At 50.4% G+C, this 25,004-nt stretch overlaps 1 protein-coding gene across 2 annotated transcripts in view; it reads left to right on the plus strand.

The window, feature by feature from the left end:
* CDH23 (cadherin related 23) overlaps positions 1-25,004 on the plus strand; it is a gene marked incomplete at its 5' end in the record, with an annotated part of 329,115 nt that overhangs the window by 123,071 nt on the left and 181,040 nt on the right. The window lies entirely within an intron of this gene.

The raw sequence follows: 25,004 nt of genomic DNA on the forward strand, positions 1-25,004 counted from the left end.
GGCAGCCAGGTAGTGCCAGGATATCACTGCGGGAGGCACCTCGGTCCCTCCCCATCCATAGATCCCTTGGCCATGCAGAGCAATGTGACTGACTGAAAAGACGGTGACCAGTGAGGAGATGCCCAGCTCGTGCCTCACCCATAGATCGACCCATGGCAGCTCTGTGGGGGGCTGTCCAGGGGTTAAATTGCCCCCACTTAGAAATGCTCGCTTTTCTCCTTGGCCACACACACCTGCTCATAGCATCCCTCCGTGTGTATCTCTGAAGGGTCAGCCTGGTGTATCCAGGGCAAGCCAGACAGATGAGGAAGAGGAAGCCAGGCCACCCCATCCCATACCCCAAGAAAAGAGAGTGATATATAGTCAGGACATTTCCCAAAAGGGGAGACAGGCATAGGCGTCAAGGGAGAAGGGAGGGTCTCCTGGGCCGGCTGTGCCGGTTAGGTCTCTCACTTGTCACTCGTGTATTGGGAACAGGAAGAAGGCTTAGGTCAAGGTAGTTTATGGATCACATGACTTACTCATGTGAAGGGCTAATGTGTGGAGAGCACTTTGTAAGCATTTGTTCTTGACAATACCAGCAGCCGACAAGACAGAAGTCGCAGCAGTTGGGAGAGCGCTCACCTCTATAGACTCACAGGCAGCCAGGAGTGTTGGGGGCCTCAAGCCAACCCTACAGTTACTTACAAGACCCCCATTATACTATGAACCCAGAAAGCCCCAGGGCAGAGCAGATACAGACAATCTGCATTGAGCCTCTGTAGGAATTGCTACGTGGACCCCCCCTGAATCTCTGGGATACCTCCTACCATGTTCCCTTTTCTGGTGTCCAGGACAGGATTCAGCCCAGAGTAGACTTTGATGTAGACTCATTGAATGCTTGTCCTTCTCAGGTCCTGGGAGTGTTGGGGGGCACTGGCGTGGTGACCTGATCCTCAGACACCTAGGCAGTCTGGGCTAGTGGCAGGGACTGTCTTTCTGTGGCTAGGCCCACCTGCCCCAACCAGGGGCACAGAGGCCCAAGCTAAGACCAGGCACATTCAGTTAACCTGTCCGGATCTGAGGCCCTGTCCCCTCTGGGCTGTTTATCAGCCACATGCGAGGGGATTTATATCTGCCCACAAGTGCTCACCCCACCACTAATGATCCTTCTGTTTTGCCAAGAGCACAGAGGCCTTCAGTGGTAAGTTATGGCTCTATTTCCATCAATTTGTTCTCAGCCCCGCGCAGCTGCACTGAGCCTGCTGAATGACAAGGTTCTTTCCCATAGAGGATTTGGCACAGGCCTCATCTTCCCCTCTGCCTGCCTCCACGCCAGGCTACAAGGGTTTTTATAGGCTCCTGTCTCAGCCTGAGGCCTGAGTGGACACTCCCTAGCCTCCTCTTAACACAAACAGTCCTACTCCAAGGAACGCTCTGCCTTCCCCGTGCAAAGCACCGAGGGTGTGAGTGCATATCTAGACGGGTATTTCAGAAGGATGTTTGACTTGCTGCAGGCTTGACGGCGCTTACCTATAAGACCAGGTTAAAGATCCTGGGGTTGTAGATGTAATTCAGCTGGCCGAATGCTTGCTTGGCTTTCCAGTGCTACATAAAACCAGCCATGGTGGTGCCCACCTGTAAAACCAGCACTTGGCTGGTGGAGGAGGAAGGATCAGAAAGGTTGAGGTCATCAGCAGGTGAGTTTGAGGTTTGCCTGGGCCACCTGAGAACCTGTTGCAAAAAAATAAAATAATAAAAAGATAATAAGATAAAACAGAGGAAAGGAGGCTTTGCGTGCCTTCTGTGCAGGTGATGGCTCCCACTAAGGGTGTGACATTTCCTGTGTGGGAGGGCGAAAAGTATCTTAACTCTTTCAATGTGTCAATCACATATATGTATATGTGGTATTGAAGTTGTGCATCCAGGAGGTAATTAGGAACAAGGGCCTCCAGGGACTCATGGGGTGGAGCCAGTTGGGGTGGTCTCCAGGGACTCATGGGGTGGAGCCAGTTGGGGTGGTCTCCAGGGACTCATGGGGTGGAGCCAGGCTGGGTGGGGAATGTTGAGAAATGATTTGCTTAGGAAGTGCTACTCTAGAACAAAGGCTGAATAAGAAATGGCTCCAGCCCATCACCCCTCACCTTACAGCACATCAGCCTCATGTACAAGGCCACATAGGAGACAGGACAGGCACAGTGGCAGAAGACAGCTAAGTACCAGGCTCCTTTCTGGATCTGACATCAGATGAGACTTTTTGAAAATATATCATTTAGGAGGGAAAGCTGGCCCACATGCACAAGTGTGTATGCCCACACATAGGGGAATACTTATTTATAGTCAGACCTGTGTGAGCTCACACGCGCATACAACAGCAACTACATCAGACCCCTGGCCATGGCCTGCTGGGTCGGCCATCATGGGAGACCATCCATCAGCAGACATCAAAGCCCTTGTGGTTAATCTGCTATGGGTTTTCCTCCCTCTAGGAAGAGAATGCTCAGAAGTAGAATTACTTTGGAAATCTGTGTGGTACACCCAGTCTGTAGCTTGTGTGATAACACTGCTGGTGCATGGAAGCCCCAGACCTTAGCATGTAGCTGACCTAGAGACACTTGGCCAAGAAGACATGGAGGGCAGATCAGACAGAGGTAACAGGGCTGTTGGTTGAGGGCAGGAAGGAAAAACAGTGCCTGGACACAGCTGGCTGGTGAGGCCAGGGACTCACAAGATGGTTTGCCACATGGATCAGAAAAGGAAGATGTGACTATAGCCCCTTAACAGGCCGTTGTAGTAGCTCTTCACAGCCCCTCCAAAGTAAGATCTCAAGGTGGAAATACACAAAAGGGTGTGAGCAGACCCTGTGGCTCAACCGTTAAGAACACTGACTGTTCTTCCAGAGGTCCTGAGTTCAATTCCCAGCAACCACATGGTGGCTCACAACCATCTGTAAGGGGGTCTGATGCCCTCTTCTGGTGTGTCTGAAGACAGTGACAGTGTACTCATATACATAAAATAAACATATCTTTAAAAAAAGAAACATAATACAAGTAAAAGAGGGGAAATACACACACACACACACACACACACTTCTAACCACTGAGCTAACTTTCTGAGGCTTGGTGGAGGCTTGGCTGAAAACCTTAAAGTTAGCAGATCTGCTTGCCTCTATAAGTGCCCACCCTAGACCCACATCAGCACCTGCACCGGAACACCCCATCTCTCACCCAGGCAGACATCACCAGCTGAGCCCAGTGCCACGATAGGCATCTGGGGCTTTTCTGCCTTGCCCTCTGCCAGCTGCTATCTATTGAGAGGCTCTGCATCTCTAGCCACAGGTGCGGGGAATGTGCTGCTGTGTGCTGTCCAAGGCTCAGCACACCAGCATTCCCTGGCTCTCTTTCCTAGACAGTATTTAGGGACACAGCTTCTGGGTTGGCAACGGCGAATTGAATGATCTAAGCACCCCGAGTGTCAGTCACAGTTTTCTGCCTCCCCAATACCAAAATGGTGACATTATGTCACACTGTACTCCATTCCTTCAGGTGAACCCCGAAAGTCTGCGTGCTGCTTCCCCAAGCCATGCCCCTCCCTTCTCAGGACCACCTTTCCACCAGAAGCCCCTTCTGTGCATCACTTCGGTGGTGGCCCCACTTTTCTGCCACCTGCATAGGCACGTTCCTCCTTGCCCTTACGTGGGGCCCAGGAGTCCCTGGCCAGGAAATTGCAGACCTGCCATTTTCTTCTTTCCTGTGCACCGCACAAGTCGGGGGGGATTTTACAGAGGTTTCACAGCAAAGACAGCCTGCAACTGTCCTTTCTGCGCCCTGTCTTCCCATGCCTCTCACCTCAGGCACGAATAGCCCTTACCTGGGGACAGGGTAGTGACACCCCAGGTACCTGCTCCCTATGGAGACATCCTTAGATCTCTCCACTGCTGGTTCTTGAGGCTTCCTGCCTCAGTGGGCAGGAAAATGGTGTCACGGAGCCTTTGATTTGACAGCTCAGGATGTCAGCTCCTTCGCTCTGACCCAGTCCTGGCTAAGGTGGTGACAGCAGAACACGGGTGTCCTCACCTTCTCCACCCGCACACAGTCTGCTTGGGCTTCTCCTTTGGCTCGCTGAGCGTTTGTCCTCGTCTTTGAAGAACTTCTAAGGCCTCTCGGGTCTTGGGAGGACCATAGAGCGGCCACCATATATCATTTAGATCTCTCTCTCTCTCTCTCTCTCTCTCTCTCTCTCTCTCTCTCTCTCACACACACACACACACACACACACACACACACACACACACACACACACACACACACTCAACTTGGCATACCTCAGAACTGATCTAAGTAAGATTCTTTGCTTAAATTTGTCGATATTGGTTCCCATGTGGCTGTTTTACTTCATCCTTGACTTTATTTTTATTTTTGAGACAAGGTTTTTCTCTATTGCACAGCCCTGGCTGTGTTGGAACTCACTCTGTGGACCAGGCTGGCTCCAGACTCCCAGGGATTCAGCTGCCTCTGCCTCCCGAGTGCTAGGGTTAAAGGCTCGGGCCACCGCCCACCCCATTCTTCACTTTAATGATGTCGTGGACACCCAAGAGCCCACCAGCTCTGTGAGAGAGAGCAAGTACTCTACTCACACCTCACGTCTGCCTGTGTGGCCCTCCCTTCGCTGCCACTTTCCTCCTCCAGATCAGCTGGGCCACACCTCCCCTTTGTTATCCCCTTGCTTTGGGGAAATGTCACATCCAGGCACATCACACACCATGCGGATTTAGTTGTCCTTGAACTCAATGCTCTTAGAATCTTGTGTTCTGTGCATCCTCCACTTCAGTCAGACCCCTCCCATCTGCTGGTGTGGCATTGGTTGCTCGCTCCTCTTCATGGCTGTGTAGTATTCCATTCGCACAGACTTGTGGGTCTTGATATTCTAATCCACACTGCTTTGACCACCTTGTCTGGCTCTCTCTGCACACAAGGGACATGTTGCCTTGGCTATGGTATTGTCCCCATCCATCCAGAATGTGGCTAGCCAGAGCCCTTCTAGAGAAACAGACTTAAGATGCAGAGAGCATATGAAACCTATTTAAACACACGAAAAGTAGCTCAGAATTCAACCCAAAAGGTTCTTGCTACCAAACCCTCAGCCTATCATGTCAGCCTATGGCATATGTGCAGAGCTGGAAGTTAGGATTCATTCGTTCGTTCGTTCACTCACTCACTCACTCATTCATTCAGATAACCACTGGTTCCATGCTCAGCCCCTGAGACCAACTTGGAATCGAGAGTTGATGTCACTGTTCTGGTGAGCTCACCATTTAGAAAAGAGCACAGCAGCAGGGGCAGTGTGGCTAAGTAGGTGAGGCGCTCTGAGTACAACAGCATTCTGGGTGGCAGGTAACAGGTGCGCAGGCGTGCAAGGAGCCTGTGTCCTGGCAATTTGCCTCCCTGCTTCTCGGCCCTAGGCACTAATCAGGTCCCCCTGCTGCACCCACCTCAGAAACCACTCAATCCTTAGGGGCCTTTGAACTTGGGATGGGCCCCACTCGACAGCCCAGCTCTCAGCGAGCTTCCCACCAGATGACTGCTCAGCCTTCAAGGCAGCCCCCAGCTGGGGCTAATCTGAAATAAAAGTGTTTATTTATCTAGCTCGATACCTGGTGCAAGGTTAAAGCATACAAGAGAGAAAGCAATAAAAGAGAAAGATTAAGCGCGAGGCTCCCGCTTAGGCCCTGCCCTTTTGCAATATGGTTACAGAGATATTAAGCCCAAGTCACCCACTGCCCCCTCCACACGTCGCTGGTTTTTGAGATTCGGGCTCGGCTTGGCTGAAGCGGAGGGGCTACAGGAGAGGAATCCCTGGGGTGCCCTGCAGTGAGGGTAAGCTACCAGATGGAGTTTTGGTCCTTCAGCCAGCACGTCTGGGATTCATGGCTTCCCTAGGGAACTGAAGGAGTTGACACCTGTGCCTATGTGGCTGCCGGCATGTTTGTGTCATCAGCATCGATCAGGAGCCTACTGTGGGGCCAGGCCCCCGAGGAGAGAGAGGATTCCACAGCCATAGCCCTGTCCCCAGCTAGCCTAGGTTCCGGTACCCCATACCCTTGACCGGGTTCGCCTGCTCTCTGTGCATCCAGCTCAGGAGCTGTCAGCTGAGACTGACCACCGGGATGAGAATATTTTCAGGGCTAAAGGATTTGATGCAGGAAAAATTTCCAAAACCTGCGCAGTGTGTCCCTGATGCATAGTAGGCATTCATGACATGTTGTCTAGCCGTGGCATCACCGAGTGGCAGTCTAGCTGGTGAACACCTACGAGAAACAGTTCCCTCAGAGTGGAGGGAAGGGACTGAAGATGTGGTGCAGACACAGTGCCTGCCTAGCATTCACGAAGCCCTGAGAACCTTCCCGGCACCAGATAAACCAGGCACCATGAGACACACCGGGAATCCCAGCAACTATGCTGCTCCGGGGGAGGTGGAGGCAGGAGGATCAGAAGTTCATGGTAAATCCCAGGCTAGCCTGGGAAACATGAGACTCCTGAAGCAGCAACAGCTGGGAGCGGTGGTGCATGCCTTTAATCCCAGCACTCAGGAGGCAGAGGTAAATAGATCCCTGTGAGTTCAAGGTCAGCCTGGTCTACATAGTGAGACCTATAGTGAGACCTATAGTGAGACCTTACGTCTTAGGGTTTTTATTGTTGTGAACAGACACCATGACCACAGCAACTCTTATAAAGGCAAAACTTTAAATCGAGGCTGGCTTACAGGTACAGAGGTTCAGTCCGTTGTCATCACAGTGGGAAGCATGGCAGCATCCAGGCAGGTATGGTGCAGGAGGAGAGTTCTACATCTTCATCTGAAGGCAGCAAGGAGAGAGACATTGGTCCTGCCTTCAGCATTTGAAACTTCAAAGCCCACCCCCAGTGACGCACTTCCTTCTACAGGGCCACACCACCTAATAGTGGCATTCCCTCTGAGCCACTGGGGACCATTTGCATTCAAGCCACCATGCCTTGTCTTAAAAAAACCTCTGGCTCTCTATAAATCTTCACGTAAAGTTTTAGAAGTACCTGTAGGTAGATATGTATATTCTATAGGTTTTTGTTCCTGCCCTCCCCTGGCAGATTACCCCCTGCTTGAGGAATGTTGGGGTCCCAACAAACCACACAAGCACCAATCTCAGTTCAACAGGGATGGTTTATTGACTACACACCCCAAGACTGATCGACCAGGGCAACAGTTCAAAGCTGTGCACCAGACATTTCTCAGGGCCAGCTTATAAAGACTCAAACCGCAAAAACCACAATGAGCTCATACGCAGGTGCTGGAAGTGCTGCCAAGTGGTCAGTCCTGACTCAAGCCCAATTAGTTTGGTGGTCCTATATGAAGTTTATGGTTGTGTGTAATCTCTTAAGATTAACAGCGCCCACACAGAACATTCAGAACATGACATGTGGTCAGCATGACCCTGCTCTGAGTCAAGTCACTTCCCTGTGTCAGTGACTGGCTGACATTATAGCAACAGTATGAAATAGCTGGTAGGCATGAAACAAAATGGCCACAGCTCTGCTGCGGGGGGGCTGGCCTCAACAAAGAATGTGACTCATTGCCCCTACTGTCAGAAGCTATTGGAATGGCCTCAAATTTCTGGCCTCCGCATGACTCTGAAGCTACAGTGAATCATGAACGGAAATAGGGAGGACATCTTCCCACACTCTGCACTTGGAGCTTGGCCCCACATAGTCACAGCTTACAGCCCTGGGAGCTATGACCCCATGTGAGCAGCATTTGAACCCCCAACTCAAAGCCTTCCCCTCTGTAGAACCAGACAAGGCCACCAACGCTGTTGTCTCTGCTCCATTTTTCCTATCAAGCCTGCACTTTGAAGCCATTAGAAAAGAAAGAGGGACAGAGGGAAGGAGAAGACATCTCTCCTTCGGCCCCGGTGTCACCTCTCACCAGACACATCCAGGACAGACCCTGGGAGGACCCACCACACAGACAACTCACCCTGTACATCGCCCTGTACTTGTCCTGGATTTATGGACGGTCATTCCTTCCGGGACATTCTGCTAGGTAGAGAGACTGATGCTGCCAGCCAGAGGGTACAGTACAGACACACTTTATGGAGGGGCTTCCCTTAGCCTTATCCCCTCTTACAGGCTAGAACTCACACTAGGAAACCTTTGAATCAACTAAGGGTAGCGACATGGGAACAGTAGTTAACACCTCCTGGGTACTGGTGTTCACCTGCCTCACCCTTGAGTCCTCCCAGATCCCATGGTGTGCAGGGAGCGGGGGTTAATTATTGTGCCCATTTTCAGATGGAGACACTGAGTCCAGATTGCACAGGACAAGTAGAACTGGCTTTGAAAGCAGCAGGTGGCTCTGGGCTCTTCTTCAAACATGCCTACCCCTCCCTGTGCCCCAACACCCTTCACTTATTCCCTGTGGGAATCCAGGCTCCACCCCCAGTGCCTGCCTGGCCTTCTTGCACTCCTCTATCTCCCTCACTGTGAAGGGCTCTGCCCAAGGCAATTAACTTGCTGCTCCCCATTCAAATATTTGACCAATATCTGGAGACAGAGATTCTCAAGGCGATACCTCCAGACATTGATTGACACGAGCAAACACTGGTACAGAATGAATTTCTTCTCGAACATCCACATTCTGCTGGCTGTGCACCACCTCAGGGCCCTCGGAGGGACTGCGCTTGTCGAGGGAAACAGACAGGTAGGATCCAATGAATCTGTGGCCCAGCTTTCTGGTCCTGCCACCGTTCCTGCTAGAAGGACATAAAGGTGTCACACCGTGGAGCTCTAGACTGGTGACACACTCATGCACTCCGGAGCCCAGAAGCCTGAGCTAGAAGTGCCCCTTGTAATGCTACTGCTGGTGGCCACATGTTCTTTTGAAAGGCCTGGTGACTTGTGACTTGTCCCCTGGTGATGGTTAGATTCTTAAATGCCAGCAAGGACCATTTAGTTGAGAGTCACAGGAACATCTGGCAGTGAGGGTTTGAAGTCTTGAGATTTGCTGTCTCTGAAATCTTCAGGGACAGTTGCCTGGTTGTGTCTCAGTGGTGCATAGAGGCCTCAGAGGGCTGCCAATACTGGATCTACAGTGTGGCCACAGGAAGTCCTCCCTGGCAACAGAGGAGCCCTAGCAAGGACTCTGGTGGCTCCTGGTGCTGACTCCCCAACCATGACATACATACTCCCAAGAGCTGATGGCCAGCAGCAGAGCTTTGCAGACACATGGGGGTGAAATGACTTTTGACGTGTGGCGAGCCATTTATTCTCTTCTTGATTTCCTTCGCTTTCTATTTCTGTCCGTTCTACTCAGGAGAGGGTCTGGTTGGGCGCTCAAGTCTGTAACACCTCTTAGCCTTGGTTCAGATTGCTCTAGAGCCAACAGAGCAGAGCCGGCTGGGCCGTAGGAGATAACACGTGCTCCTAGCCACAGAGGCAAACCAGGGGCCCCATGTCTTTCCAGTCACCTCTGGCAGGGCTGCCCTGCCCAGCTGGCTCTTTGGGACACTTCCTTAAGTAGTCCCCTTTAAAGTGATTGTTGAAAGGGAAGCATTGAGTAACGTAGGCTGAACACACAGAGGGATGAACCTGGGGGAGCATTTGAAAGAGTGGGGCTTGGGAAACCAGCATGGAAGTAGAGCCTTGGTCTCCAAGCCCTTCGTGATCTGGTTGCTAGGACCTTGAGGGCCACATCTTTATGTGTAAAGTCCTTAGGACTGTACCTGGCACAGAACAAGTGGTTTGGGATGCCAGCTTCATATGAACAGGATCATTATCTGGGAGTCACTATGGGAACATGGAGTACTGGCAATCACTGATGGGGCTTACGGACAGAAGCTTAAGTGGCAAGGCTGCTCCAGGAAGACGGGGCCAAGATAAATGAGGAATGGCTATAGCAGAGCCCGACCAGCTGGGCAGATGAAGGGAGCAGAAGATGAGGTGAAGCACCTGGCAGACAAGGAGTTGGGATTGTCCCTTCTTCAGATGAGACCAGAGGAAACCAGGGATGCTCAGAGAGCTGGTGCGGCACTTGCAGAGAAGCATCAGGGCCTCGGTGTTACTCACAGCATCCTGTCTTCACAGTTGTACCTCCTGGGGTCAGGAATAGGGACGCCAAGTGTTTCCTCTTCCCCTCTCCACACGCATGCATATGGAGGCCCAAAGCTGACATCAAGTTTCTTCCTCAGTCACTGGCTACCTTATCCCCAACCCTCCCAAGATGGGATCTCACTGTGTAGTCCCAGATGGCTCACTATGTAGACCAGGTTGCCCGGGAACTCACTGAGATCCTGCCTCTGCCTCCTTATGGCTGGGATTAAAGGTGTGCACCATGGTGCCTGGCTTCCACTTTATACTTTGAGCTCTTTCACTGACCCCAGAACTCACCAACTGAACTGAACTGGCTAGGCAGTAAGCTCTAGGAACTGTCTCTGTCTCTCTGGTACTTAGGTCACAGCCCTGCACCATCACATCAGGCTGCTATGTGGCTCTAGGCCCCTTGCCTGAGCAGCATGTCCTTAACCAACAGCTGTCTCTGTCACCCTTCTGTTTGTCTTAAAAAAAAAAAAAGCAGTTGACATTAGAAAGAAGTATGATTGTTGTCAGACATAATACTTAGATCTTAGGCTCACTGCCCTCCTTGCACCCACCCCTCTTACCAGAGACCCTTCCCTTCCCCAGATAGTTCCTCTTCTGTCTTCACATATACCCCCCATCTCTTCCCACTCCTCCCTCCTCTTAGACACTTCCTCCTGCTGTGTGGTTCTTCTCTCTACTTTTATATCTATATCTATATCTATATCTATCTATCTATCTATCTATCTATCTATCTATCTATATATATATATATATATAAAAGTCATTTCTAGGCATATGTCTTTCTGAGTCTGGCTTATTCCACTTAACATCATGATCTCCAGCTCCACCTATTTTCCTAGAAATGACAATTCCTTCTTCTCCTTGGCTAATACAGCTCCATTGTGCACAGGCACCACCTTTCCTTCATCTATCCATCTGTCGGCCTATCCAACTGACTACAGAGATCTAGGCTGGATCCATTTCTAACTTGTTGTGACTACTGCCACTAGTAAACACGGATGTGCAAGCATGTCCGTGGGATGTTGATTCAGCTTCCACCAGACACCCAGGAGCGGTAGGCTGGGCCATGTGGAAGTTCTGTTTTCAGAGTTTTGAGGAACCTCCATGTTGATTTCCATTAACAGCTGCATGAGTTTCTGCTCCTCCTGGCAGTGGCTAAGAGTTCCTCTTTCCCCACATTTTCCATCACTTCATAGTATTAGTTGGTTTTAATGATGGCCATCCTGACTGAGGTGAGATGGACTCGGTGTAGCTTTGATTGGCATTTCCTGGTGGCTAAGGGTATTGATCACTTTTTTTTCCATGTATCTATCGCTGCCTGTGCTTTGTCTTTTGAACACCATCTTTCATGTCATCTGTCCATGGCTCCATTTGGGTGACTTGGGTTTGGGGTTGTTGAGTTGTTGTTGTTGTTGTTGTTTTAGTTCTTTCTACAGTTTGGATATTAATCCCTTTGGAGTGCACAACTGTCTGTTCTTGCATTTTCTTGCTGTTGCTTCCTTAAACAGCCAAAGAGGTGTCTTCCCACAGATCTGGAGAAGGAAAGTCATACTGGCTGAAATCCAGGCACTATCAAGCAGTTCCCTCTCTGGGGACAGGGGACATCCCTGTACATTAATGTCAAGGCGATACATGATTAGACAGTAGAGAGTGGGCAGGAGCAAAGTTCTGGTAAGGCAGAAGAGAAGTGGGAGATTTAAGATGGAAGACGTGGATAACCTCTCTCCTCTGGGTGGCTCTGAGTAGCCATGGGTAGATATGTGTATTTTCTAAAGATGAATTTCTATAGGTCAATTTATCTTATCTAGAAGGGCTGTTTATATCTTTGTCAACTGGTTGTAAGTTTGTTGTGTGGAGGGATTGTGGATTGAGAATTTAGCACTCACAGCCATCTCTCCTGGGGTCATCATGCCCTCTGCTTCCTCTTAGAGGGAGCCTTGTGATCATATGTGGGACCTACCAAGAAACCACAATAATTTCCCACGTTGAGGTCCTCTGGCAGTGCCCTGTGACACTCAGCAGTTACTAGGACAGGGCTGCCATGGTGACATATATCCTACCTCCCTCTTCCCAGTCATTTCTACTGGTTCCCTCATCATCATCTTGTCTACTGTAACTCTAAGATATCATCTGTACCGTGGGTATCAGCCATCTCGAGAGAGAAAAGATGGGCTGGTTGAGTACCGCAAACAGTGCCCACGAGGTGTCAGGGACTGGTAGTACAATATGACATCACCCTTGGTAGCCGGCCTAGGGCAGTCGGGCTTCAAAACATGTTATTGTTGGTGATAATTTCTCCAGACAGAGTTCCCTATGGAGCCCAAACTAGCCTTATACTGAAAGCTGTCCTCCTGCCTCAGCCTTCAAGTGCTAGGATTATAGTCACGGGCTACCCAGCTGATTTCAACACAGGGCATCTTTAAAGACAAATGGCTGGGATCATGAGACGAAGAAGCTGATGCAGGTAGAAGCCCATACACTTGATAAATGGCATCTGTGGTATCACAAATCAGCAGGCAAAGGATGACTTGTTTAGCGGCTGGTATTGGGGAAACTAGTTTCCTAACTGGAAAAATAAAATAAAATAAAGCCAGATCCCCAATATACACCATGTCCCAAGGTGGACTTTGGATGAATTAAAGACCTCAGTGTGAAAGGAAAAAATACAAAACTCATAAAAGGAAGTAAGGGAGTATATCTTCATGACCTTGTAGTAGAAAAGGACTTGGCACCCAAACAGCACAGCCCCCCTCCCCTGAAGAAAAATCCTTGAGCATCTCAGACGATCAACTCCATACGAATGTATGAGCAAAGTGAATAATAGGTAACATATGGGGGGAATGATTTCAATTAAAACCAACAAGGGACTCGTGGATGGAATACACGATGAATCCCTATAAGCTAGTAGTTCTTAGCCTTCCTTACGCCGTGACCCTTTCATACAGTTCTTCATGATGTGGTGATCCCTGACCATAACATTATTTTCATTACTAGTTTATAACTTTAACTTTGCTACTGTTACAAATCATAATGTAAACATCCGTGTTTCCTGATGGTCTTAGGCAACCCCTATGAGGTGGTCATTCACCCCCAAAGGGGTCGCAGCACACAGATTGAGAACCACTACTGTATACCACCAAAGCTAACTTAGGGAGTCCCTTAGGAAAACAAGCAAATGACAGCCCTGGGATGGGGAATCCCCAGGACTTGTGGGCAGCTCTAAAGAATCTGAAGTTGTTGGAAATTAGCAATATGTAAATGGAATCCCTAATAGCCGACCTCAGTTCCACAGTGATGGGGGCGGGGTAGGTCTTCCATCGGTGGGTCTTGTACAGTCTCTATAGATAGGCCAAGAGAGCACTTTAAACAGGAGGGTCTGTTTGCAGGTGATCTGTTGGGTCATGAAGATGCTGGAAAGCCTCAGTTGAGAAAAATGGTTCCCCTGATCCCCCAAATTCTGTCCCTGTCCTCAGTGAGCCTGCAATAGAAAACACCGCTCATTTATTGTATTTCAAATGCACTGGGTGTTTTTGTAGGAATTGCTTCCCTTTCTTCTTAAAGAGGGACTAATGTAATGTCCTTGACTTTTGCCTCTTGGCCTGCAAGGCTAAGGGATTTCCTGTGGCATTTTACGGACATGGTTTTCCAAGCCCGGCACTAAAAAACATTCCAAATTAATGAGGAGCCACATCCTATTAGGTGGAAACACATAAAATCACTGCTTTTGTAGGTCAAAAATGGTTGGACGTCAGCTCTTCCTTAAGGTTTAACTTAATAGATGTACCTACAGCAAGATAGATAAATATTTAAAACCAAGTGTTGAGTCATAAAAGAAATGGGAAGGAATGAAATATTTGATTCCTCTAAGATAAAAAAAAAAAAAAAAAAAACCCAGGGAAATCAGAAGTGAAGGCATTTAGTGAGAGCAAATGCTTGCTCGGAGCTGCAGGTGGTAAGCTGAAGGAGCAGGCATTTGTTATGGAGAAGGGAGCAGGGGCAAGGGCTGGAAAGGAAAACCTAAAGCTCTCCAGTGGTGACTTTTCCCAACATGTGACCTTACACCTGCCTAGCTCCAGGCAGCTCATGGGGGCGCATTTATTCCTCAGTAGCTGGAGGAGGGAGGTGTCATTACTGAACCCACTTTCCAGATGAAATAACCAAGCTCTGTGTGTCTAAGTAACTTGCCCAAGGCCACCCTGCTTGTAGATGTCAGAGCTAGCGTTTAGATGCTGGCTAGTGAGGAACTGGAGAGGTGGCTCAACAGTGAAAGCTCTTGCTACACAAGCATGAGAGTCAGAGGTTAGACCCCTCCTTCCCAACTTGTGCAAATGCCAGGTGTGCATGGTAGGCCATCTCTAATTCTACGCATGCATACACAAATGTATGAGGGAGTATGCACATGCACAGAGAGAGGGGGAGGGAATAAATGTGCAGTAGAGGGTAAGGGTTTAAAGATGAAAAGAGACCTACTATCTGGCAAAGGAAACTCACTCTTCCTGCACTCTATGCACCAACTGTGTACTTGCAAGTGGAAAGTTGCTCACATTTCTTTCTGATCCTCCATCTGCAGAATCCAGAGCCCTGGCCTCACCTCTGACTGTTTCATGAGTCTCTATTTATGGACACTGTCCCTGCCTTGACCCCACCTGAGCAATGGGAGTGCCACTCCCAGGCCAAGTGACAGACTGCCACTCTCTGAGCAGCAGTTCTGGCACGGGGACACTGAGGTACAGCCACCAAGTGAGGACTTGAGATCAAACAGGTCCAGCTTCAAACCATGGCACTGAGGTCATCTTTCTGTGAGACCTTCTGCAAACAGGAGCTGAACAGCCCAGCTCAGACAGGCATTGACAAAGCCTCGTGCCCAGCAGTGCTCTGAACTACCACTCACAAGCTCCCCGTGTGCACCTAGAGAAGAGGTGACATCTTTATTGCGTGTCTTCAAAACTGGGCGGTTGGGAGAGCAGGGAGGAGCCTGCGCCATCCTTGACACTGCCTGGCCCATGTTCTCCACCTGCCTATACCCCTCCCTCCTCAGGGATTTCTCTTTGCGTCCCCCTCTGCCAGGAAGCCTCCCTTATTTCCCCATCTTCATCAGTGCGGCAGCCATTCCTCTGTTGCCACCCAGCCCCCTGAGCCCAGGGCAGTGCCCTCTCTGTCACAGCCACCGAATTGCTGCATTATCTTTCTCCCAGTCATGTGGTCACAGAACCCCAGGGAACCTGTAATCCACTAGCTCTTGGAACACGGACTGCTCAGGTCCCAAGCATCCTAACTCTGCATCCAAAAAGAAGGGGCCTTTCCCCAAATTGCCCGTTTGAGCCAACAGTGTGAAGAGCCTGTCTTTTTGCTTCTCTAGTGGCTCATGGAGGCACGGGAGCTTCTAGCAACCCAGTGGTCCAGGCTGAGTGTGGTCCAGGCAGGAGTTGACACCAAGTCACCTACTCCCATATCCAGGGGCTTTCTACCACAGCCCCATCCCAGCCATCTCCCGAGGCAGGGAGACTCAGGACTAGACTTCACTGATGTAAAGCTGGCTCCTGGGTGGCTGAAATTAATGTGACCTTTCCCTGGCCCTGAGGAGGGTGCCTTGGCCTGAACAGACTCACAAACAGAATAAGCCCTGTGTGATGAAAACAACCCTACTTCCCTTAGCTAGTCAGGAGGTCCCACAGAGGATGTCAGAAAAAGACCCTCCATGATGTTTAGTTGTACAAATCTGTGTGCTCAGCATGCCAGTGGACGACTTTGTGTGGCTTGTCCTCCTCTCCCACCTTTATGAGGATCCTGGGGGTCGAACTTAGGTCATCGGGCTTATGTGGAAAGTGCCTTTACCTGCTGAGCCGTCTCCCAGGCCCTCCATCTTATTTTTACAATGAGAACCAGAATGCCCCATTGCACAGACAAGGAGACTGAGGTCAGAAAGGTTCTTTAGACTTGAGATCATGTGGTGACACCACAAAATCTAGGTCTCTAAGGGTTGCAAGCCTCTTTGTCTTTCTCCGGGCCTCCTGCCTCATTGGAATGTCAGGCAGTCCTGCCTGTGCAGGCCTTGCCTGCTTTAGTCCCATCTTACAGTATAACCCAGATAGCAAAACCACAAAACAAAACCAAAAACAAACAAACAAACCACCTCCAAGTCAGACACTGAGCTAGCTTCCAGTCTCAATTCTGCTCACTGCCCGTGAACCAGGCTGTGGAAGGGTTACCGGGGGAAGAGGTGGAGCTAGGGCTGTACTAGGTTAGCACACTAAGCTAACGGGAGGCCTAGCTGGGGTGGCTAAGGAGGGCCATGTGAATGAGGTACTAGCAATACTGGATAGGAGGGAAGACCATATAGGAAAGACCTGGTTTGCCCTGCAACCCCAGCCCTGTCTCTGGAGCTGCCCAGAACTTCTTCCCTCCTGGGTTGGGGACATTCAGTGCTGAGGTCAGATCTTTGTTTGAAGGACAGATAATTAATCCCACAAAGTAATCCCAGCACCCTGGCAGATTTATGAAGATCGCCTCTGTCCCAGGAACACGGTCAGTCATCTGTCATCTCCTAGCAAAGCTAGTCACTTGCTAGAGCTCAGGCCCTGGACAAGGGAGCTCATTTAGGGGAGTCCCTGCTCTGCTGGAGAGATTGATCACAGGCTGGGCGGTGGAGGGAGAGGCAGGCTCTGAGCCCCTCCTCACCACTGGCTCTTTGCCAGGGACAGGGAGGCACCCAGCCACCCTCATACCTGGCCCTCCCAAGTCACAGGCAGAAAAGAAAGAAGCAGGGAAGGGCTCTGCTTTTTGGTGTAGCCTCTGAGCTCCACCAAGGTAGGAAAGAGGAGGCCATTGCCAGGGCTGATGATAACCGACTCTCCCAAGTCCTGGGAAGAGGGGACACAGCCCTCGGGTCTAGAATGGTTGCCTCTGGTTTTCTGATACTAGCTTATTTAACATGTTGAACACTGTGATTATGTGATTATCCTCTGTAATACATAGACTTGTATGTGTGTGTGTACACGCACGTGTGCATTGCTACGAATTGAGCCCAGGGCAAATGCTAAACAAATGATCACTACTGGGTTATTTCTGAGCCCTTGGGTATTTTGAGACAAGGTCTCAATGTATAGATTAGAATTGATGATCCATCCCTGTGCCGCAGACTCCCTGGTGCTGGGATTACAGGTAAATGTGAACCCCTACCTTCCTTCTCCTTAGATCGCCTGATGGTTTGTGGGTGTTCATCAAGCACCACCATGTTCCCACTGGAAACACATCCATGAACAAGCAGGCAAAGCTGCTGCCCTTAGAATCTAAAGGGGATGACCAAGCAGATTAATAGTGAGATTATTTGCGACTGTGACAGTGACAGCGAGATAAAATAGGACCGTGGTGAAGAGCGTCTTATCTGGAGCACTTAGCCGGGGCACTTGGGGTCCCCTTTGATAAGGTGGAATTTGACTTACAGCAAGAGGCAGTACAGGGAAGGGGGGGCAATATGTGCAAAGGCCCTGGGGCAGAGACAAACTGGATATACTTAGAAAACATTAGAAGAAGAGCTTCAGTGAGGCAGGGGCTGGCAGGTGAGGAAGTGGGATTTTTGTTTCATTTGCATGGGGAAGATATTACAGTGGGGGAATCTTAGATAACCCCCAAATACTGCTCAGTAGAATGAGCTAGAACAGGATGAAGGTGAGTCCGGGATCAGCTGAGAAGCACCAGTGATGGCCAGAGGGGGTATGTCCATGTTTCTCATGTCTACCTGCTGTACGTTCATCTGTCCGGGTGGCCCCTCATCTGTCCAGCTGCTCCAGCGATGCCATCTTCCTTTCTAGGGCCTCCCCTGCTCCTTGTGCATGCATATCACACACACACACACACACACACACACACACACACATACACACACACAAAGATTGAAGAATCCACATAATCCTCATCAATTTAGTGGGCAATCACAGGCACCAAGCACAGTAGACAAAGCTGCTTCCTTCCTGATGCCCACACCCAGTCCCTGGTAAGTGAAGCCTTACGTCACCTTTCTTCTGCCCCAGACTGAGCTGCTGCCAACGGCATTGCCTAGGTTAGGGCTGGCAGAACTGGGTCCATCCATACTGAAGTCTATGAAGGGGTTGGGGAACCTGGCTGCTTCATTTTCCAGCCCTGTTCTGGGGTCATGTGGGCTCTGGCTTTGCCAAAGCTTACTCTACAAGCCAGGGGCAAGCTTACCCTTTTCTGTGGACACAGTAGGTCTAAAGCAGTGATTCCCAACCTTTGGGTTGTGATATCCCCCCTTGGGGATTGCTTATCGGATGTCCCGCATATCAGATAGTTGCATGACAGGTCAAAACAGTTGCAAAGTAATGAAGTAGCTATGAAACAATTTCATTGTTGGGAGGTCACCACAACATAAGGAACCGTATTAAAGTGTCTCAGCATTAGTGGTTGAGAACCACTGCTGAAGAGCTTACGAAACCACCCCCCAAAATGCCACAGCAGAATGCCTGAGTCCTTTCCTCTCCAGGAGTATTTATCTGCTCACAGAACTGAGAGTGGGGTGTTATTGGAACCCCAATGTGGAGCAGCCCAGAGAACTACGCTCCTGCCAAGAGGCCGGGCCCTGTAACCCACACCAAGAGAAAGAAGCAAGCTGGAAGCTCTGGAGCTGGGTAGGGTCCTAAATTCTGTCCCATGTCCCTCTCCATTGAGAGTGGCCAGCGGCTTTAGGAAGATGCTCTCATTTTAGCTGCTGAGGTTTGTCCCTGCCAAAAACAGAAGGATGGCCCCGTTCATCTCCGTTCCCGCCTGCTCAGCAGAAACTATCTGCTGCCAAGGATGGGAGCATCTTGGGACGCCTGTCCCTCCGTGTCTAGCTGGGCCCATTCATCAAATATTTCCCAAATGTCTGCATGGTCGGAGGCACTGAGCCAGGGGCTGGAGACATCATGTGACATCGGGGCCATGGCTCCTGAGTCAGGGCATGGGTGATTTGGAACAGGACTGTTAAGACAGGATGTCTAGCTGCCTGTTCTCCACATATAGCTCCAACCCAGGACCCCTAACCCCCCTTCATCCCACAAGTAGGACAAGTTCACAGGGGACTATTGGCTGTTAAATCTCCTGAGACGCCATCGTATGCACCACTGGTGATGTGTGCACAGTACCTCACTGGCTTCAGGTCCTCTTTGCTCTTTTGTTCCTTAAGCAATAAAACATGGCAGGGGTTAAAGGTCTGCTTTGTTCCTGTCCACATTCTCAGAGGCCTCTGGGGATAGACAGGGGAGCCCATGGATGATTATATAGCTCTAAAGATAAACCCCAGCTTTAATGTGGACCATGTCTCAGAGCATGAGTCGTAACCTAGGCGGAATGGAGGGATGCCAGTGTGTCTGCCTGCGTTTTGAGTCTTTCTCGGCAGTATGCAAAGATGAGGGCTTGCCTGGCACGCACGAAGCCCCAGCTTTGATCTCTAGCGCCATGTAAAACAGGTGTGGTGGTATGTCAGAAACTCAACCACACATTGATTTCAGTGCCAGCATAGGCTACCCGAGACCCTGTCTCAAAGACTTACAGCAAGAATGGGCTGTGGTTTGGTTCTGTCATACAATAAAACGTTGACGGCAATGAGACCATTTCAAAGGTAAATAAGACCGGCAAATGTCTGGGGGCTGGAGAGATGGCTCAGCAGTTAAGATCCCTGACTGCTCTTCCAGAGGTCCTGAGTTCAAGTCCCAGCAACCACATGGTGGCTGACAACCACCTGTAATGAATTTTGATGCCCTCTTCTGGTGTGTCTGGAGACAGCTATAGTGTATTTATATGTAATAAACCTTAAAAAAAAAAAAAAAAAAAAAAAAAGGTCTGTGCTAACTAACTTGTCTCTGTTTTCCATTTTTGGAAGTTTCTGTTGGAAAGCATTTTCCCCTGTGTGTAGTCACATATGTGGCCATATATGTAATCCACATGTGACCCGTAGCCTCTGCCTCAAACATGAGTCATACTGTGGACTCATGTGAACCCAGATCTGCCTCTGCTTTGCTGTGTAGTTGTGGCCAACTCTGTCTCTGACCCAAGAAAAATAGGAAGGTGATGTGCTCTAAGCTCCCATCTGCTTCCTTCCACCTCTTATGCTTGGCATGGCTGACTTGGGTGCTCAGGGGAGACCCACCTAGAGTGGAGCTGTAGGCCTGGCCTCACATCTTCAGCCTTCTCAGCAACCCGTGACAACAGCTGGCCAGTGTTCTCTAAAGCTGACCCTATGACCTTTGCATAATGGTTCTACCAGTATCCTGGCATCAGAGTTTTGGGCAAGCCCTAGGCCTTCCTGCTTTCAGACAGGCACTCCTCCCAAATTGTCCATTTTTTTTCTTGTGTGCATGATTCTGATTCACGATTAGAAGAAGCCAAGGCCTTCGATGTTGCTCTGTTCAGGTGAGCCTGAAATTTGTTCAGTGTGTTGTCTTTCCCTCTGTCATTCCAGACCAGAAGCATCCATTCTGATATTACACTACGAGACACTGACCTGACCCAAAACACACAGCACGAACCAGGCTAGACCCGATCTGTGTCTTTTCTGGTGGGGTAGGGAAAGGCAGACCCCTTTTGTAGCAAGGGCTCTGGGTTCAAATCTCAGCTTTCCCAGCAGGCCAGAGGACATAGGCAACTTCCCTCACCAGTGGATTCAACAGCAGGGTGGTCATTTCCTTTCTTATCCTGAAGAAGCTAAAATAATGGCGAATTAAGCATATTCTCCATGCTGAATTCTGTACTGCACCAGTCAGCTGTATTACCTGTTCTGATCCTGTCATCAGCTCCAGGAGATGAGGGCTAGCCTTCCCTTTCCACAGTGAGGGGAACTGAAATCCAGACAGGGTGGGTTTCTGCCCCACTGTCACACAGCTGGGAAGGAGCGAAGTTGAGATTTGAACCCTGGTCCCAGCTAATTCAATACCATCCCTTTGTACATGACCAGGTCCCTGCGAATGTGCTAATCCCCTAAAGCAGTTTCCTGGTCCTGGTGGGGCTGGGCAACATGAAAACAGGGCCCTGTGAATTCTCGGTGAATGTCTGAACTCACCATGACAGGTTAGAACCAGAAAAGTTCTGGAGAGCCACCTAGTGCTCGGATCAAGACAGACTGGTTACTGGGTGCCTGCCTGTGAGCGTCTACTAAACCATAGATTTCCTAAAACAGACATGTGAATACCCCTCCCGGGGCTGGAGTGTTTAGCTGAGTTGGTAGAGCACTTGCTTAGCATGCGTGTGGCCTTGAGCTGGATTCCCAGCACCACGTGAAACTGGCGTACACCACTGTAACCGGGCACCCTGGAGTTGGAGGCAGGGAAATTAGTTCAAGGTCATCCTTGTTCTATAGTGAGTCTGAGGCTAGCCTGGGCTATGTAAAAGCCCGAGGGGAGGGGACATGAGGGAGACAGAGAAAGGGAGGTTCATTGAACAAACTGTGCCACCAAAAGAAAGCCATTTACAGCAGGGAGGCGCGGGCACACGCCTTTAACCTCAGCACTTGGGAAGCAGAAGCAGATGGATCTCTGAGTCTGAGCCAGCCTGGTCTACAGAGCAAGTTCCAGGACAGCCGAAGCTACACAGAAAAACCTGTCTCAAAAACACAAACAACAAAAAATTAGGTGAGGGCTCTAAAGCCCAGAGAAGCAGAGAAGCCAGACAAGCCAGACGTCTTCCTTAGAAACATTAGCTGTCCTGTGTGTCCCGGGCAGGCCTCTGTCCTCTCTTCAAGCCTCAAGCGTGGCTGAGCCCGAGGGGACTCCGCAGCCCCTCGGAGACTCTCAAGGTCAGCTGGTGGCCGGCCCTGCCAGCTGGTGGCCGGTGTCTATGAAGATTACTGTTTCTGAGCCTGGCTCCCTGAACCTTGTCTGACCACATCTATTTCTGGGCTGCGGGGCCCTGATGGAACACAATGTGATTCATAAATTACCCAGCTCAAGGTGTGTGGATGGATTCCCCTTCTGCAGACTTGAAAGTCATTCACTCTAGAACTTGCAGAACTTGCAGTGGGGCGGGGGGACTGTGTAGCCAGTGGAACTGGCACCCTCTTTGGGGGAGGAAGGGAATGGGGAGGACAGGAATGAGGGGTCTAGATGGCAGGAAGCCATCTCTCTGTGTCATCTCTGACCCTCAGACCACTCTGGGGATAAACATAGTACCAGCTCCAGTGGTCGAGTTAGAAAACGTAGACTCCAAGGGAGCATCCCTTGTCCAGGGCCCCACGGCTGGGTGGGAAGGGATAGACCACACCCCTGCATGCCATAGATGCCTGGGTGTGGCCGTGACAACAGAAGGCCATTAGACTAAATGACAGGCTCTGGAAATGAGATGGGAAGAGGAGCCAGGGGTGCAAACCCCTATTCTGTCTGTCTCATCCGACTTCAGTGCCCCCTAATTGCCATGGCAACCACCTCCACCCCCACTCCATGGACCACGGTCTGTCAAGTTCCTCCTACCCAAGTTCCTCCTACCTGCCATATTTGGGGGCAGAGGGTGGGGAGAGACAGGGTTTCTCCGTGTAGTCCTGGCTGTCCTGGAACTTGCTCTGTAAACATGGCTGGCCTTGAACTCAGATCCACCTGCCTCTCCCTTTTGAGTGCTGAGATTAAAGACATGCTCCCTTACTACCAAGCTGTGCCTACCATCTTTGACTGGCACCCAACAGATGTGGCTTCAGCACATCACCATTTGTAAACCATCTTAGATTCCTTGTCATGGGACCTCCCTATAACCCTGGGAACAGGCCTTACACACACACACACACACACACACACACACACACACATACACACTCACTCACACTCACCCAAAGAGGAAACTAACGCTCTGAGAGGCCCGCAGGCAGGAAGGCATGAAATCAGGCCTCAAGCTCACTCACACACGGTTCCTTGTAAGTTCTTCAGTGACCTTTATACCTGTACCTGTCCTTCTGAGGGTGGAAGGCTGAGGGGATCTTCTACATCAGGTGATGGGTGTTCTGAGAATGTTCCCCGTGCCGTCCCTGCTTGTGCCTACTCACATTGCATGATGGGTAATCTAGGGCACCCTCACTCCCTCACAAGTTCAGATCTCAAGGTCATTATATGGCCTCACCACACCCCCACCAATAGACTAGGGACGGACCACTGGGTTGACAGACAGCATGATCCCCTTTAAAACTTCTGTCTCCATGGGTCCTCTGGTTTTTTTGTTTTGTTTTGTTTTGTTTTTAAGTATGGTCCTTCCCCTCATGCCTCCTCCTACCTCTCCTCCCATCCCTGCTCCCACCCCCTCCTTCTCCCTCCTGGGCAAGGCCTTTCAGATCATCAAAAGCAAGTGCTACTTATGCTGGACTTGAGATGGCTTTATCTGAACAGTAAATCTCCCTAAGGCCAGACCTGTCCTGAGCACCAGTCTGCTGGAGAGTTATGATGGCCTGAGACAGAGAGAACACACAGCCTCTGGGAGTGTGACTCCCATGATGGCCCCAGGAGAGACCCCAGCTGCGGGAGGCTGGAGTATCCTGCACACCTGTGCCAGGTTCAGAGGGTGAGGCAGGGTGTAGAGGACCCACCTTTTCCTCTCCTGACTCCTCTCTGTGACTGGCAGGGACTGTCCCCCACAGGACAAACATCACCTGGCAGCCACCAGAACTGTTTAAAACTCGAGATACCAGATTCTGAGCCCAGTGCGTCGTGTATCTTTGAGGTGTCATGTCACCTGAATGAGCCTCAGTTTCTTTGTCTAACAGACGTCTAACAGGCTGCATCAGCCTGACAGGGAAACGCCGGGGACTATGGGGACAGAGCACGCTGCCACAGGCTGAGTACAGCACACTGGGAGAGGGGTTAACAACACCCCGGTGTGGCCTTGAGTCTTGGCTCTGCCATTTGCCCAGTGGGACTTCTGGAAAGCTTGTGATCTCCCTGTGCGAAGACTATGGTGGCCATGGGGGTGACGTGGGTAGTAAGGATGGTGACCTGTCCCCATCAGAGTGTCCGTAAAATGTGACTGATGATGTGCACAACATCCTCCTGCCTCTATCCCGACCCCCCCCCCCTTGGGGGACATATCTTGCTACTCACTGCCATCAGACAGCAGCTAGACTACAATCAAAGCTGCTGCCTGCTGGTGACAGCCTCCTCTCCGCCCCTGGCTCCCCATCCCCACCCTCTGCTTCCCTCATCTGTCCCCAGCTCTGTCCCCTACCTCCTGCTATAGGAACTTCTACCTCCCCAGCCCATGGTGGGGGGGTGAGCTCTGCAAGCCCAGGTCCTGCTTCCTCCTCCTCATCTGGAGTCATATGAAGGCAAGAGACCTCACCTATTTCCCCTTCATTCAGTGCGGATGAAGCCAGGGCCGGGGCTGTCCCTGCCATCAGCATCCAGTTTGGGAATTGTGACTGTACTGTGACTAGGTGCCAGCTTCAGAGATTCGCTCCTCTGTCATTAGCATGGCCACTGGATATACATGCCTTCACACAGCGGAGGGATTTCATGTGGAGGTAAAATACACACACTACACATTATGGAAGAATGGGCCATTCCAAAGTCTGCTCGACCCCTTGTTCCATTCAAGATGTGTGCCAGCATGCCCATCTAAAGACAGAACTTTGGGAGTCCTTTTTAAAGGACTCAACACGATTCCCCTTCTAGATCAAACTATTATTCAGGTAGGTCAGGAAAAAGTCAGAGTGACCCTAAAGTTCTGAAGCAGGGGGATTCCACCCTTGGAGGACAGAGCACATGCCCATCAGAGGTGATAAGTGTTGGCACTATGTTTGGGGGGGCTGCTCCTTCAGTGTCTTTGAGCACCTTACCGAATGTCGTGTCTTATTTACCAGTCCCCACTCACCGGACCTTAGGTTGGCTCCCATTTCTGTTATAAAATCTTGATGACCGCATTCTCAAAACCCATGGT

Source organism: Micromys minutus, assembly GCF_963924665.1.
Source record: "Micromys minutus genome assembly, chromosome: 25".
NCBI lineage: Eukaryota > Metazoa > Chordata > Mammalia > Rodentia > Muridae > Micromys > Micromys minutus.